Here is a 17361-nt window from a genome sequence, read left to right on the forward strand (position 1 = left end):
CTGATTTTAAGCAGTGAAAAAGCATGTAAAACGCGGTAATACGCGGTATAAACGCAAGCGTATTTATAGCGTTGTAGTGGTCAAAACCAAATTTGACAAAAAACATTTCTGCCAGAGGATGCTTTTTGAACTGCAACAACCTCGACACAAAGTGCGCACATAGCCTTAATGTTAACTCTAGGTTACTGAGCTACGAAGAGCCTCACACACCATGCTGTATGCATAGTGTGAGGTGAATTTCTGCGATATAATCCACTTAAGTGATAAAACTTTGCAGGGGATTATAGAAAAACAAGAAATAAGTGCAGAAAGAATTGACATGCTGCTTCTTTTTCAGCAACAAAATCTGCAAGAGAAAAGAAGCAGCATGTGCACAGCAAGTCAGCATTCTCATAGACTGTGCTGGCATGCTTTTTCCTTGCTTTTATTGATTAATAAAGCAAGGAAAAACGCATAAAAGAAACGCAAAAAACCCACCACGTGGGCACAAGGCCTAACACTTTTTTTTAAATGTGCTTCTATGTGCAAAAATAATTCTACAACTGATTTTTTTATTTGAATCCGTCACTCATTCCAGTGCGATAAAAAAGAAAGTAGGAGAAATATTCATGTTTGGAAAACTATAAAGTACATTAGTTGTGCTTGTGCTAACCCTCTCATATATTTGTACTAAGAGGAAGTCAAATTCACCCAGTGGTAGTCATAAATTATTAGTAAGAATATGATCAGATCCCTTTAAAATAATGCAAGAAAAATTTTTTTGTCACCAATAATGTTGCTTAATCAAATATATAATCTTTAAGCAACAGATTTATTGTGATGCTGAAAAAAGGATGGTTAGGCTGTGTCCGCACTTTCCATTTCCACCTGCGTTTCAGGTGCTTTTTAGGTCCGTTTTGAACTGCAGCGTTTTCATGCCAAAAAGCATGCATTTTGATTTTCCATAATAGTCTATGGAAAATGATGATTTTCTGTCCCCACTTTGCGTTTCAAAATGCTGTGTTTAATTTGCATATTTTGTGGCAAAAACCATGCGTTCAAAGAAGCAGCATGTCAGTTGTTTTTGCCATTTCTGCTGCGTTTTGATAACATTGAAGTCAATGAGAAGTATCAAAACGCAAGCAAAATCAAAATTCCAGCGTTTTACCTGCTTTTTAGCTGCAGAAAGAATGTGTTTTGGACTACATAAACGCATGCTTTTTGTACATCAAAATAATGAAATGATATGTCCTTTACACACACACATAGTCCGACATTTAAATTACTGAAAAATATTAATTCATTGCTATTTGACCGCTAAATAGTAAAAAAAACGCTATAATTTTATGAAATATAACTAATTTCTTTATTTTTTCATAAATTATATATGTGGACCTTTTTTTCTCTTTTTTCATTATGTTTGACTGTTTAAACTTTATTTAGCAGTGTCTTTATGTTCAAAACGCATCTGTCAAAACGCTATTGAAAAGTATGTAAAAAGCGCTAAAAACGCACCTAAAACGCGGTAAATACGCATGCGTTTTTAGCGCTATTTTGTGGTCAAAAGCAACTATGGGCAAAATCAATTACTGCCAGAGGGTGTGTTTGGAACTGCAAGTAGGACGACGCAAAGTGCGGACACAGCCTAATAATTCTTATATTACCAAATTAAAAATTTTACAAAAATGAACAAATAAAATTATTATAATTATTAAATTATTTTTCTCTGCAGCAGTCAAGGAAGGTTTTTATGATCAGAAGTATAAATATTTGTAAAAAATATAACTATTAACTTTAAGGCTAAATGTCCGCAATGAGTATTTTGTGTGGTTTTTCTCATACATATTTTCAGTGTTCATAAAGTGGAAGGGGATATACAAATGTTCTGCCCACTGTCCTTCTTTTTAAGCAGTGTAAACCGACCTGTGTGTTTGAAGCCACAACATATCAGTTTTTTTTGCAGTATATATACATTTTATTTGCAGATTTTCCACATAGCCTTCAATAGAATAAGGCCGGAGTCCCACTTGCTAGTGCCTCGCGTGTAACTCGCGCGAGTCTCTCATTGAATCACCCGGCATGGCCGCACACTATGTTTACAGGAGCGTCTGAGCTGCATAGAGATACATGCAACCGACCCGCTCCTGTCAGGGGAGTGTGCGGCCATGCCGGGTTCTAACATGAGAGACTCGCGCGAGTTACACGCGAGGCACTAGCAAGTGTGATTCTGGCCTAAGGAACATCTACTGATAAAAAGTGCATTATTTTTTTAGCGCGCTTTTTCAATGGAAATGTTCTAAAAACTCAAGTAATCCGTGCTTGACTTTATCAATGTAGTTTTATAAACTTAGTTAACACTAAGTGGGTATATATATATATATATATATATATATATATATATATATATATATAAGTAATTTTATTTGAAATACAACATACTAAAAGGAGTCAAATAAAGCTCAAAAAATATTGAAATAAGCATGTAAAAAAACGCAGTAAAAAAACAGCAATGAAGAATAATCAAGTACCCTAATTTAGCTATTTGGGGCAAAAGTACTACAGAAAGTTGGTAACATAAAAAACACACAAAATATTCATCATGGGAGCAAAGTCTTAGGCTATGTGCGCACGTTGCGTCGGAGTACCTGCAGTTTATTCTGCACGTTTTATTTCCCTTGGTTTTTGACCAAATGGCTTTTGGCCATTTTTTAGCGCTAAAAACGGATGCGTATTTACCGCATTTTTAGTGCGTTTTCAGCGCTTTTTACCTGCGTTTTCACCTGCGTTTCTGCAGATGCGTTTTGTAGATCAAGACACTGAGAAATAAATTTGGAATAGTCAAAAAGAATGAAAAAAGAGAAAAAAAGGATAAAATTACCTTTTAATAAAAATATATGGAACATTATCAATTTTAATGAAATAATAGCGGTTATGCACATTTTAACAGAAAAATAGGTAAAGTTTAATATTTTTTTATCATATAAATTTTCGGTTTTTGTGTGTGTGTAAAGGAACATTATAACCCTTTAATTTTATGCCAGAAAAGCATGCGTTTTTGAAGCCAAAAACGCAATGGAAAAGCAGGTAAAAAGCATGAAAAATGCAGGAAAGTTGATTTTGGTTGCGTTTTGCCATTTCTCATTGACTCCAATGTTAAGCAAACGCTGCAGAAATGGCAAAAACAACTGACATGCTGCTTCTTTTTCAGCATGGTTTTTGACCACAAATATGCAAATTAAACGCTGCTGAAAAAAAAGCAAAGTGCAGACAGGATTTCTGCTTTTCCCATAGACTTTGCTGGCAATCAAAAACGCATGCGTTTTAGCGCAAAAACGCTGCTGCTAAAAACGCTGCAGAAACGCGGAAAAAAACGCAACGTGCGAACATAGCCTAAGGGTCCACCTGAGCATTTACTTACATTTTAGTACTTTTTTTACATTAAAAAAAAAGATTATTATCTAGATGCAATGCACATGAATTTGGTCCAGCCCTGTTCACATGCTACATAAAATTACTGCAGGGTCTTGCCTGCATTATGGAAAAAAAAAATCATCAGGAATGAGTATCATGCTACGTACATAATCTTGAGAATTCTGCTTAGCCAAACAAGGATTATCACTATTTAATAGGTTTGATCCTTAAAAGGGTTGTCCGGTCTAAATCAACAAGTCTGCCATCACTCTATGTGACTGCAGACTTGTAAATCCTCACATTGCGCGCACTGCACTGTGAGGATTCTCCAATGTCAGAGCCAGGAACGGCAGTCACGTGACCTCGAGTATGCATTATGTATATTCATGAGCAAAATTTGACTTGATGGACATGGCCTTGCTCAATTCAAATGTACTGATCAAGGCCGGGAATATGCATAACGTATACTCGCGGTCACGTGACCACCGTTCCCAGCTCTAACACCGGAGAATCCTCACAGCTCACAATGTGTGCAATGTGAGGATTCATAGGTCAGATGACTTTTGGATTTAGACTGGACAACCCCTTTAATCCTTAGATCAGCAGTACAGAAAGCCATGGAAACCATAGGGTGTAGGGGTGACATGACAGTCTGGAGGGTAGGGAGTTGATAGGGTTAAAAGGTGATGGTTAGTATAGGAATGAGGAAAAAGAAGGTGATTGGTTAGGGGGTGGAGTGCGGTGGTAGGACAGGGGGAGCTTCATGGGATATATAAGAGGAATTGGGGTAAGTTACCTCCTCTTGCACTTCCTGGATGACAACTTCCCACCCACCCACCCTCCTTTCTATTGTGTATTGTTATTATTGTTGTGTTTATATGCATGTATAATTATTCAATTTTAAAAGAGGCATTATGTAAAAAAAAAAGAGAGAAAAGTAAGGAGTGGAGAAAGTGTCTTGTATAAAAAAAAAAAAACAAAAAAACAAACAGGAGGAAAAGAAAGAGAAAATATTTCTTTGTGGTTTGTGATGTATATTGTCATTTGGGGATTCTTGTAAATGGGTGAATAAGATGGGTGGTAATGTGGGAGTATATGTATATGTGTATGATGTGTATGATGTATATGTGAATGGTCAGCATAAATAACAGGGATTATGTCCTTTGTCACCGCAGCGGGGTTAGGTCTGGTCCAGAGGAGCTTTAATTGTTACTGGTTTTTGGATGGAGAGCCACTGGGGAAGGTTCAGTGGCTCCGGTTACTGGTGACTTGCAGGTACAAGGTTGTCTGCAGGGTGGAGGTATTGCTCCGTTGGTGATCAATGCCTCATATATGGGTCAGTGTTGTTGCCAAGGTATATATATTAAAGAGTTGATGGTTGCCGGGGAGTCACAGGTGGCTACAGTGGCCCAGGTGACAGGTAATTGAAAGCACAGGAGTTTTTGGTTTCGGTAAAGGTATTACTCCTTTGGTGACTATTACCTCATTTATATATGCGACCATTGTTACTGTCAGTGATCCCTTTTGGTTAAATGGTAATCGTAGGAGGAGTCACTAGTTGGGTTTATGGTTCTGGATCCAAGGGCAGTGCAAGCACGGGGTTCTGCAAGGTACGGTTGTTTTGATCCGTAGGTAATTAATACCTCTTATCTCTGGGCTGTCGGTTGCGGTCGGGAATGTTGTTAGATTAAAGTCGCTAACGGGCTTGAAGGTTTTAAGTTCACAGTTACTGTTGTGCACATGGGGATTGATCCATAGGTGATTGATGCCTCATATCTCTGGGCTGGTGGTTGTGGCCGGGGAGGTTGTTAGATTACAGTTGATAAAAGGGTTTAGGGTTTGAGGTCACAGTTACTGTTACGCACATAGGAGATTGATCTGTAGGTGATTGAGGCCTCATATTTCTGGGCTGGAGGTTGCGGCTGGGGATGATGTTGGGTTGGAGGTAAAGAGTAAGGTGTAGGGTTCGAGGTGCAGTATTATTATTGTTATTATTATTATTATTTATTTATAGAGCACCATTGATCATTGATGCTACTTGGGGGGTTTAATCCATAGGTGATTAATGCCTCCTATCTCTGGGTTGGTGTGTTGTGGCCAGGGATCGTGTTCTGGTGGTGGTATATGGCTTCTTCTGAACCGGATTTACAGCAGGAGTAGGTTTGGTTCAGAGGCGGATTAATGGATAAGGTTGTTTGATTGAAGAGTCTCTTGTGGGATATAGCGGCTTCGGTTACAGGGATCTTGCAGGCATGGGGTCCTGCAAGGTCTGGGGTATTGATCCGTAGGTGATTAATGCCCCGTATCTCTGGTCGGTGTGTTGCGGCCAGGGATTGTGTTCTGGTGGTGGAGTATGGCTTCTGGACCGGACTTATGGCGGGGGTAGGTCTAGTCAATAAGCGATTTAACTGATAATGTTATTTGATTGGAGAGTCACTTGTAGGATATAGTGGCTCCGGTTACAGGGATCTTGCAGGCATGGGTCCTGCAAGGTGGGGGTATTGATCCGCAGGTGATTAATACCTCATCTCCGGCCCGGTGTGTGTTGCGGCCAGGGATCATGTTTTGGTGGTCGAAGGTGGTTTCTGGACCGGGCCTACCCAGGGTTACGTATTGTATTACGTACTTCATTATTGTTATGGTATTACCTATTGTTAAATGGTGGGGATGCCAATTGGACGGCCCCCCCTTTGTGTTAGTGTGTAAACAATAGGCAATAAAGGGCTGCTGTGGCCATTTCTACCAAGTCGCAAGCAGTGTCCGTGTATTATTGATAACGGGTAAGGGTAATTGGGAATAATATAGCAATCAACGACTAGAAATCCATCCTGGAAATGTCATGTAAATTGCACATCCAAGGCAATCCATGTGTCAGCCTTAAGCCCACTTTTCACGTTGCAATTAGTTGTACAATCGCATTTGCGATGTGACACGCCCAGGTTGCATATGGGATCTTATGAGATTTCACGTTGGTCGTTCATTTGCTGTCACATGAGCGTTAGTAGTCTATGTTAAATTGATCAATTTTGTGTGCGATCCTTTAGATCATGTGTTCTGTGACGTATGCATTGGGCACCTTTTTTTTTTTTTTATTTATTGACTTGCCAAGCATGTGTAATGTGTAGGGATGTGTTTTTACTATGTCATCTGCCATTCAGCTCTGCTACATGGCCGCTGACAGCAGACACAGACAGCCATGTAGCAGAGCTGAATGGCAGATGACAGCAGACACAGACAGAGCCGCACTGTCAGAATGAACTCGGGTGAACTTCACCCGACTTCATTGTCATGCTGCGGCTCTGTCTGTGTCGCGTCCTGATTAGCGGTCACCAGTGAAGGATTCACCGGTGACCGCTAATCTCCTAAATTACTGAAGTTAGCAGCCCTCTCTCATACTCACCAATCCCCGGCACTGCACGGCATTCACACTGCTCCAGCGGCTTTTACTGTTTTGAAAAAGCCGGCCGCCCATTAAACAATTTAGTATTCCCTGCTTTACCCGCCCACCGGCCCCTATGATTGGTTGCAGTGAGACACGCCCCCACGCTGAGTGACAGGTGTCACACTGCACCCAATCACAGCAGCCGGTGGGCGGGTCTATACTGTGTAGTGAAATAAATAATTAAATAATTAAAAAAAACGGCATGCGGTTCCCCCCAATTTTAAAACCAGCCAGATAAAGCCATACGGCTGAAGGCTGGTATTCTCAGGATGGGGAGCTCCACGTTATGGGGAGCCCCCCAGCCTAACAATATCAGCCAACAGCCGCCCAGAATTGCCGCATACATTATATGCGACAGTTCTGGGACTGTACCCGGCTCTTCCCGATTTGCCCTGGTGCGTTGGCAAATCGGGGTAATAAGGAGTTATTGGCAGCCCATAGCTGCCAATAAGTCCTAGATTAATCATGTCAGGCGTCTATGAGACACCTTCCATGATTAATCTGTAAATTACAGTAAATAAACACACACACCCGAAAAATCCTTTATTAGAAATAAAAAACGCAAACATATACCCTGGTTCACCACTTTAATCAGCCCCAAAAAGCCCTCCATGTCCGGCGTAATCCAGGATGCTCCAGCGTCGCTTCCAGCGCTGCTGCATGGAGGTGACCGGAGCTGCAGAAGACACAGCCGCTCCGGTCACCTCCACGCAGGTAATGAAGACAGCCGCGCGATCAGCTGCTGTCACTGAGGTTACCCGCTGTCACTGGATCCAGCGGTGGCCGCGGGTAACCTCAGTGACAGCTCAGCTGATCGCGCTACTCACCGCCGCTCCTATCACCTCCACGCAGCAACTGAGGTGAGTAGTGCGAACAAATGTGTCAAATGTGAACACAACCCAAGTAATGTAAATGTCACAAATGCAAAATAACAATTGAGCGGACAGTGCATTATTATGCCTTTACAAACAGATACATGAAACCTTGGATTAAGAGTAACTTGGTTTGAGAACGTTTTGCAAGACAAGTAAAGCTTTTTAAAAAGGTGTAACTTGGTTTAAGAGCAATGATTTGCAGTAAGAGTAAATACTCACCGTGCACGCTTCCGGTTCCGTCCTTTCACGGCGCTCTGACCTGCTCTGGAGGTAACTTTCTGTACATATGCACTATATACTGTATACAGTATAACATTGTACTGTATATACTATATAGCATGTCTATCAATTTGCATTTGTGGATACAGTATAGTACTTTCTTTCTTCTAACCAGTATAGCACGTTGCTTGTACTGTAATCTAATTGCCTGCACAGTATTCCTACCCCACATTTGGTTTAGTTCTGCCTTATTTTGGGGAGAATAGATTTTGGGTTAGATTTTTTTGTGTACTGTACTAGAATAAGGATTGTCATATTTATACATAATTCTCTCTCTATAGTTCACCTCTCGCACACCAACAATTCTATTGTAAGCTAAAGTGCAGATTAATGTTTTTACTGTACTGTACTTTGTATTAGTGTACTGTAATAATTTTATGTGAATACAGTACATTACATTGTATTATAGTAATAAGTTTGTATAAATACAGTAAATATTTTTGGGCTGTGGAACGAATTGTCTGCATTTCAATTATTTCCTATGGGAAAATGTGCTTTAATATAAGAGTAACTTGGTTTAAGAGCTCACTCCCGTCCAAGGTTCCACTGTATATCAATGAAGAATCAAGTTCAAAAGCATATAAGTAAGAGAATACATGTTTTATTAGATGAACAACATAAGTAAAAATAAAAATCAGTATAGTTAAAAACAGAATGACAATGGTCAAAGAGATGACACATCAAGTATAATATTATAAGCAGTATAATAATATATGTGATGCGTAGTGAAAATGTCTTACAGGAATGTGACATCAATGCATACTGATACAGGTATAATATCTGAAATAAATACATGCATATTCATGAGAAACCACATAGTATGGTAGATGGACAAACATTAATATAATATAAACCAGATAATATTTGAACAGAACCTTTGTGGATCAAGGTAAAATGCATAAAACTAATGTTAATCAACATCATTTTTTATATAACTTACATAAAAAGTCATAAGCTATTGAATGGACACGGTATTATTATGTTTCCACAAAGGCATGGTTTTTCAAATTCCTAACAAACCTCACAGACAAAAATATTGTCATTTGCTCTATCGAATGCAATTCTCCCCTTGAAGCATTATTTCCCCTTTGAGCCTTACACTATCATACAAAGGAGTCTATAATCATGTTAAAAAGCTACGCAACCTGCATGGAGTGCATGTGAAAGAAATTAAGATAACATGAAAGTATGAAAAAATATGCAACTTTGGTGTCGTAATGGTACTGACGTGGAGAATCATATTTTTAGGCATTTTTTCCTCCAGAATGTACATGAAAAAAATGACACCCCCCCAAACAAAACCAAACAATTGTGGAATTGCATTTTTTTCTTGCAATTTAATTGTTGAATTGATTTTTTTTTTCATTTCCGCTTACAAATTATGAAAAAATGGATGGTGTCATTCAAAAGTACAAACAGTTCCACACAAACAAGGCCTCCAATGGCTTTGTCAGTAGGAAGATAATAAAGTTATGACTTTTGGAAGAAGGGGAAAGAATAACGGAACACAAAAATGAAAAACTACACTGTCCTTAAGGCAGGTTAAACTGGACACATCATGATATTGTCACTTCAGAGCAGAATAAAATGTAATTTTAGCATTTCTCATTTCCATTTCAGAAATATTAGCTAGTAAGGTATAGGTTATAATTTATGTTAAGTCTAAAAAGAAATTAACAAAGATTTGACTCTGGGGACAAAAGAATACACCTCCACAATAGATTAATGAAGACTTTCTCTGAAAGCTTTCGCATAGAGTAAATATTACTAAGGCTATGTCCGCACTTTGCATCGTCCTAGTTGCAGTTCTAAACGCATCCTCTGGCAGAAATTGCTTTTGCCAAAGTTGCTTTTGAGCACAGAATCGCGGTAAATACGTATGTGTTTTTACCACGTTTTAGCTGCGTTTTTAGCACTTTTTACATGCTTTTCCATTGCGTTTAGACAGATGCGTTTTGAACATTAAGACACTGCTAAATAAAGTTTAAACAGTCAAACACTATGAAAAAAAGTGAAAAAAAGGAATACATCTTTAATTATTGAAATCATAACGAAATTAGTTATATTTAATATAATTATAGCGGTTTTATACTATTTATCGCTAAAATAGCAATAAATTAATATTTTTCATTAATTTAATTGTCGGACTATGTGTGTGTGTAAAGGGACATATCATTTCATTATTTTGATGTCAGAAAAGCATGCGTTTATGTAGTCCAAAACGCAGTGTTCCTGCAGCTATAAAGCATGTAAAACGCTGGAATTTTGATGTCTCTTGCTTTTTACAACTTCTCATTGACTTCAATGTTAGCAAAACACAGCCCAAATGGCAAAAACAATTGACATGCTGCTTCTTTGAACGCAGAGTTTTTGCCCAAATGTATGCAAATAAAACGCTGCATTTACAAACCCAAAGTGCGGACAAGAAATCACCAATTCCCATAGACTTTGCTAAAATGAAAAAAGGCATGCATTTTGGCATGGAAACGCTGCAGTTCAAAACGCTGCAGAAAAGCAGGTGAAAATGCAAAGTGCGGACACAGCCTTACACCTTTTTAATGTCATTCTCATAGAAGTCAGTGTGGTGGGAGGAGAATACAGATGAAATGAAAGGAGAACTGCAGAGGTGTTTGTGATGAGAAAAATGTCAGCTGTGTTCCATTTCTACCATACTGACTCACCGTCAGATGAAATATGAAGGTTTGTAATCTTTGCTCTATTTAGTGAGGAGAATATTACATCAAATCCCACATCTGTTACTAATACAATGTGTAGCTGCATGTTCATAAAACAATGAGAAAATGCCCTGCAGTAAGTAAGGAAATTAATAGTAAAAGTACATGTAAATAATATAGGGTACCAAGTTGACACGATTTTGTTCAAAAAGCATAAAAGCCATTCCACTGCAACAAGATGTTCCCAATCAGGACAGTCAATTATCTAATGTCTATCATTACATGTCTCATACTGAGAAACCTGTTCTAAGCTATTGTGGGGTATGTTATTTTTTCCTCCTGTATATTGCTACCTGCTTATGATTGGTCAAAATCATACAGGGGAAGAAGTACATGTCCCCAGTGAAAAATCTCTGGTAACATCCCCTAAGCTTTATAAGCTAAGATCTCTAATGACTCACCTCTAAAAGTGCCACCAGGTTTCAATAGACAGGGAAAAAGCAGGACCCAAGGCTGACTGTTTTGTACCTATCCATGGAAAGGAATATAAACACATAGCTCAGCCCAGAAAGGGGGATCCATGCCCCTATATGTACAAAGTGGAAGAACTTAAAGCAAATCTGAAAAAAAGTGGGTCAGCATATCTGTTGGTATTAGTGCCATGTGTAAGTGCATGTTCACACTGTGACCATTAACAGACAAAATCTAGGCTAAAAGCAATGACCCAAAACCCTGCAGTAAGTAAACAAATAATAATAGTACTTTTAAATAAAATATGGTACTTAGTTTACACTATTTTGATAAAAAACAACACATAAATGCCATCCCATTGCAACTAGGTATACCCAATCAGGATGGTCCTATATCTAATGTCTATCATTACATGTCTCATTCTGAGAAACCTCCTTCACGTTATTGTGGAGAGTTTAATTTTTTCCCCTGCAAATTGCTATCTGCTTATGATTGGTCAAAATCATAAAGGGGAAGATGTTCACGTCCCCAGTAAAAAATCTCTGGTAACGCCCCCTTGACTTATAAATTTTAGCCGAAACTTTATAAGCTAATATCTCCACAAAAGAGAGGAGAAATTACAATTGTTAAACTGCATTTTACTCAGCTCTGCAAGTGCTATTCTGGGATGTAGCCAGTTTTGCGTGTTACATTTATTTAAAGTCTTCTTTAAAGGAAAGAAATAAACTGAACTCTGCAACCTGGAGGGGTTTTCATTGAACCGCTATCACTTTGCTTCCCCTGCTGTGTTTACCAGGAATCATATGCAGTACTCTACTCTAACATGATGACCTATGATTTTATTTATAAAGTGCCTTAGGTCAGTGCTTGCTATCCTGTGACCATGTCAGCTACCAGTTTACAGTATTACAGGCTGAGGTCACAGTCTTTTTCTTTGCTCAGGCTGATTGCCTGTTTCTCAACACCTGCCTTATACATGACAGCTCTGTGTCCTCATAAATTATAAATCATGTGCCTTCTGTCCTGATGCTTTGGGACAACCACAAAGTTAGAAACTGTTCTGTAACTTTAGAACATGAAGTGTTGGATGAGACAGCTGAGAGAAAATCAGACATACATCGCCGCACCAAGGTCTTCAAACTTTTTGTATGAAGAAAGAATCAGATTAGAATGTAATTACTGGTAATTAGAGAATTAGGACTATGTTAAGTAGCATATTGGAGAAGAAGAATGATTCGATTTCATTTTACAGTAAGGAGATTGCTGATTGATCGAACATGCAGGCATCATCAATCATGTGATTGTATATGGCCGCTATGCTCTTTTGCAGTTCTTTGATCTAAGTTGCAAGGTCATTGGCACACATGAGCCACTAAAGCATGCAGAAGTTATTGGTGAAGTCTAATCTTTACAGTTAGATTCAGTTACAATGTATCCTGATGCAAACAAAGCAATTATTCATTATGGTTGCTGCCATCCTTATAGTACGCATTAGGCCAAAATTAGAAGTCGTCACTAGAGGATCTTTAGATTTCGTTAATTTTTCAAGATTCAATATAGGAAAGAATTTTCCAAGAATGTTAAAAAATATTTAAAGTTTGTGTAACATGCAGAAAATGTTATTTACAATCAAATATATAGAAATGTTTTTATTTACAGAAAAAAAATATAATTACGCCTTTCACAAAACCATTGTAGACACTTGCTTACGTGGCAGCATACAGTAACCTCTGGCATTGACTGTCCCATCATGATACATGCAATGGTATTTACTGCTGTGGTTATCAATGCGAAAAAAGGTGCAGGGAGCCACATATTTCACCCTCTGCATTACAAAGGGTGAAATTCCCAGCTACATCCAGAGCATAAATTGACAACTTGAGGATCTTAAACCTGAAACTCCTGTGCTGTAGAATGTGCATGAGATTGCGTAAAATTAGTGATGGGTGAATAGCAAAATATTCGGGATCAGATTATTCGTGCCAAGTAAATCTTACTATTCATGTATTTGTACCGAATAAAAAACAATACAAATAAATGGGAATATTTTTCCAAGGAGGTCTGGGAGGGCTGTGAAAATGCTGCAGTGGATGGAAAAGTAATGAAACTGAAAGGGAACAGCATGGGGAAGATGCCTGGATGCATTTCTGACTTACATTTGGTTTCTGGTAACAATGTTGTCAGAGTATTATGACACTTTTTTGGCGCGACAATAAAAGCTGCAAAGCCAAATCTAAATTGCATTTTACAGGAAAAAAAATGTTCGGCAACATTCTTTGCTGTATAATGACTTGTGTATAGGCAAAATAAAAAGGAGACAAAAAAAATCCTCCCCTTTAACTCATGTTCACACATAGCATTTTTGCTTTTGTTTTTCTCATTGCTTTAATCCTATAAAAAAGAGTTCACCAGGAAATGTAATTGTAACATTTTACTACTTTATCCGGGCATGTGGCATATGGCGTGTGTGTGTGTGTGTGTGTGTGTGTGTGTATGTGTGTGTGTGAGTGTGTGTGTGTGTGTGTGTGTGTGTGACATGGTAAGACAGCTCTTGTTTAACATGTGAATAACTGTATTAATCTATGCTTGACTGGACTGTAATTAGGAATGTTTGGTTGATTATTGTATCAACAGGTATAAAAATGCAGCCCAAAAATCTCTCCTTTAATGACACAAGCTCTCCCTACACTAACTCTGGACACACTGCACACAAGATGGCGATCTCATTTATTTTTTTATTTTTTTAGCCTCCTCCCTCTCTCCACCATATCTACTGACCGACTCCTCCTCTACCATATCCACAGAATCATCATATGGCCGTAATTCTTGGAGGGCCATAAAACGGTACTATCTTATACATTTGGTAGGGCATCATGGTGGCTCAGTGGTTAGCACAGCCATCTTGTAGTGCTGGGGTCCTGGGTTCCAGTCCCTATAAAGGACAACCTCTGTAAGGAGTTTGTATTTTCTCCCCGTGTTTGCATGGAAGTCCCCCCATATTCCAAAAATAGTACTTAGATTGTGAGCCCCTATGGGGACAGTGATGATAACATCTGTAAAACGCTGTGAACTTAATAGCTCTGTATAAGTGAGTAAAAAGATATATTTTTCGAGAGCCCTCTCTTTTATATTTGGGAGGGACCTCACTCACGTTGTGGTGCATATTTGTATGTTCTAGATTTATCTGTACTAAATGATCTTTGTTTTATACCAGTAACTAGTGTTGAGCGGACCCGGATCTGAAAAATCCGGATCCGCACGGTTCGAGGTTCCGATCCGAGTCCGACCAGTACCCGGGATCCTGGGTGCACGATCCGTTTTTTTTCTCTCTCTCTCTGTCTCTCTCTCTCTCGTCCCGGATCCGACTCCCCATTCATTTACATAGCCGCGGATTACGCGGAGGCAACCCGATCCGGATCTGTCGGACCCGGATTATAGCCGATCTGCTCAACTCTACCAGTAACACATTCTTTAATTTTTGTAATAGGTTTTGTTTTGTATGCCATGAATTAATTACCTTTCAAATAATGTTTTTCAGAATGCCTACACTGTTTTCTCCAATAATCAATAAGATTAGTTTTTCTTGCAGAAGCTTTGTTTTTCATTGTAAATTGAGAAAATCCACTTACAACCTTCAGACTTCCTTCAATTTTCCTTGATTGTTTTTTTTTTATATTTTTATTTGCTAGATGTTTTAGGAGGCACAGAATCCACAACTTAAGTTTGTATACTGGATGTATTTAATAAAGACCTGTTTTCTTTTCATTATTCCTCCCAGGCCACTGTCAGTAAAATTTAGCTTAGAAGCTACAGAAACACATTTTGTCCCTACGAATAAGTTATGGAAAGCAAGGGCCTTTATTGTGGATAGTTGGGAAAGAGAGTAACCTGTGTCAGTCAAATTTAGCTCAAAAGTGACATACAAAATTTGTCCTTTTAGGAATAAGTACGGATGAGCAAACCTAAACTGTAAAGTTCGGGGTACGTAATGAACACCTTGTGTTCAGTGTTGAACCCCAAACACAGACTTTTGACTGTATGTCCAATTCCTGTTCAGATTTTGTCACCCAAATAAGGCTTGTGTGTATCGTAGTCCGACTTTCCGCCAGTCAGGTCACCAGAGGTCATATGGTGGGAGCCCGACTGTGACCTCTGGTAAATTGAGTGAAGTCACTGCCCACAGTCGGGCTCTTCCTCAGCTCTCCATGTTTCCCAGAGCCTGTAGAGAGCAGATGTGTTTTTTCTCTCTTCAGGCTCCAGATGTAGCATAGCTGAGGATCATCGTAGGACTTTGTATGGATTATGTTGGATCTTCAAGTGAGTTTTGGGGGTAAGTAAAGGGGTGAAAGATGGTGTGTGTATTTTATTTCAAATAGAAAACAGCTGTCAATAACCCCCTGATTTCCACCGCACCACATCTGAAACGCTAAGAAGGAACGATAGCAGTAATTTTAGTATTATCCCTTTAAAATGGTGTTTTTTTGGTTCAAAAGTAGGTAATTTAATGCAATCAACCCTGCCTAAATGGCTTTTTTGCAACACTCTGTAGCCCTTTCTTCATAACGTCTGAAAATGCTAACAAGGAATGATAGCAGCGGTTTTAGCATTATCCCTTTAAAATGGTGGTTTGCTTGGTTCAACAATAAGTAATTTAACGCAATCAACCCTGCCTAAATGTCTTTTCTTAACCCCTCTTTAGACCTATTCTATAAACATTGAAAGCACTAACAAGGAACAATAGCATCAGTTTTAGAATTATAAAATGGCGGTTTGTTTGGTGCAGCACTACTTTAATGCAATCAAACCTACCTAAATGCCTTTTTAAACACACTGTACCCTGCTCCAGAAATTCGCCCTGCAATATGCTCAACTAACAGCAATCTTATGATTTAGTCCTAAAAAGGGCTGTTTGTTTAATCTTCCAGCCAGTCCTCACACTAACCCTGCCCCTTCACTTTTTTCAAATATTCCTATAGCAGTAATGCAATACCATAGTTCCCTTATTCAATGTTAGCATTTTAGAGTGCAGCTGTATGTATTTTTGTAGTGCTTCTTCTCCAACATCAGCTCTCCCTATGCTCTCTATGGATAAAATGCACCTAAGGCCTCCTTCACACGTCCGTGTCTCCGGTTCGTGTTTTGTCCATTTCCTCACGTACCGGAGACACGGGCACATGTAGACCCATTAAAATCAATCGGTCTGCGCTCACGTGCGTATTCTGCCATGGACCGTGTGTACGTGTGCAGCATACGTGTGCCCATGTGCTCCACACGTAGACATGTCCGTTATTCTCCGGCATCACGGGTGTCACACAGGAAGCAAACGGGTTACACGGAACGCAAATGGACCAGACGGATGTGTTCCGTGTGACATGCACCGGAGAAAACACATGTGTCTGTGAGAAAAAAAAAAACTTTACTCACCTTCTCCAGCCCTGCTGTCACTGCCGCTGCTGTCACTTGCTTCCAACCGCCGCTCATTATGCTCATTGCATATTCACTTCAGTGCGACCGGAAGCAGCAGCAGCGGGGAGTCAGCAGGACCAGAGACCGAAGATCAGCATAGCGGACAGCGAAGCCAGGGACAGGTGAGTAGAAAGTTCCTGTTCTCCATGTGTTATCACAGATAACGCACGGAGAACACACGTCTGCCATAAACATGGCTTACGGAGGGCAAAACGCACCTTTGACACGTCCATGAAAAACATGCGTGATTTTCACGGACATATGAAAGAGGCCTAATATGGCGTTAGCAAGTCTTAGACCCAATAACGTGATTCGACCAGCCAATGAGAGTAATGACAGTAGCAATCCCAGCATGTTTAATGGCTGAAAATCAGGCTCCTAACATGTGGGTTGAAGGACTCAAATTTTGCAAGGTGAGGACCAAAATACTTGTCAAGTAACAAATATCTCGAATACTGTACTATTCATGCGTGTAATGAATAGTGCAGAGTATATTCACTCATCAATACTTAAAATATCATGCACTTTTAAAGCATTTTAAAACAACTTAAATCCCACTCATTTCCAGAATATCAAACTGATAAAAACGTGCATCCATTTGTATAATTTAAGATCTTGTTCACAGAATAAAAAAACAATGTCTGAGTTTGTGCATTCCAAGTGGAAAAGGATTTTGCAATACTGTTGAATAGCTGCAAAGAAATTTAAATTATAGATAAACTAATCATCAATGGCGTGTTTGGTCTTCCAGTAGAATATATAT

Source organism: Anomaloglossus baeobatrachus, chromosome 3, assembly GCF_048569485.1.
Source record: "Anomaloglossus baeobatrachus isolate aAnoBae1 chromosome 3, aAnoBae1.hap1, whole genome shotgun sequence".
Lineage (NCBI taxonomy): Eukaryota > Metazoa > Chordata > Amphibia > Anura > Aromobatidae > Anomaloglossus > Anomaloglossus baeobatrachus.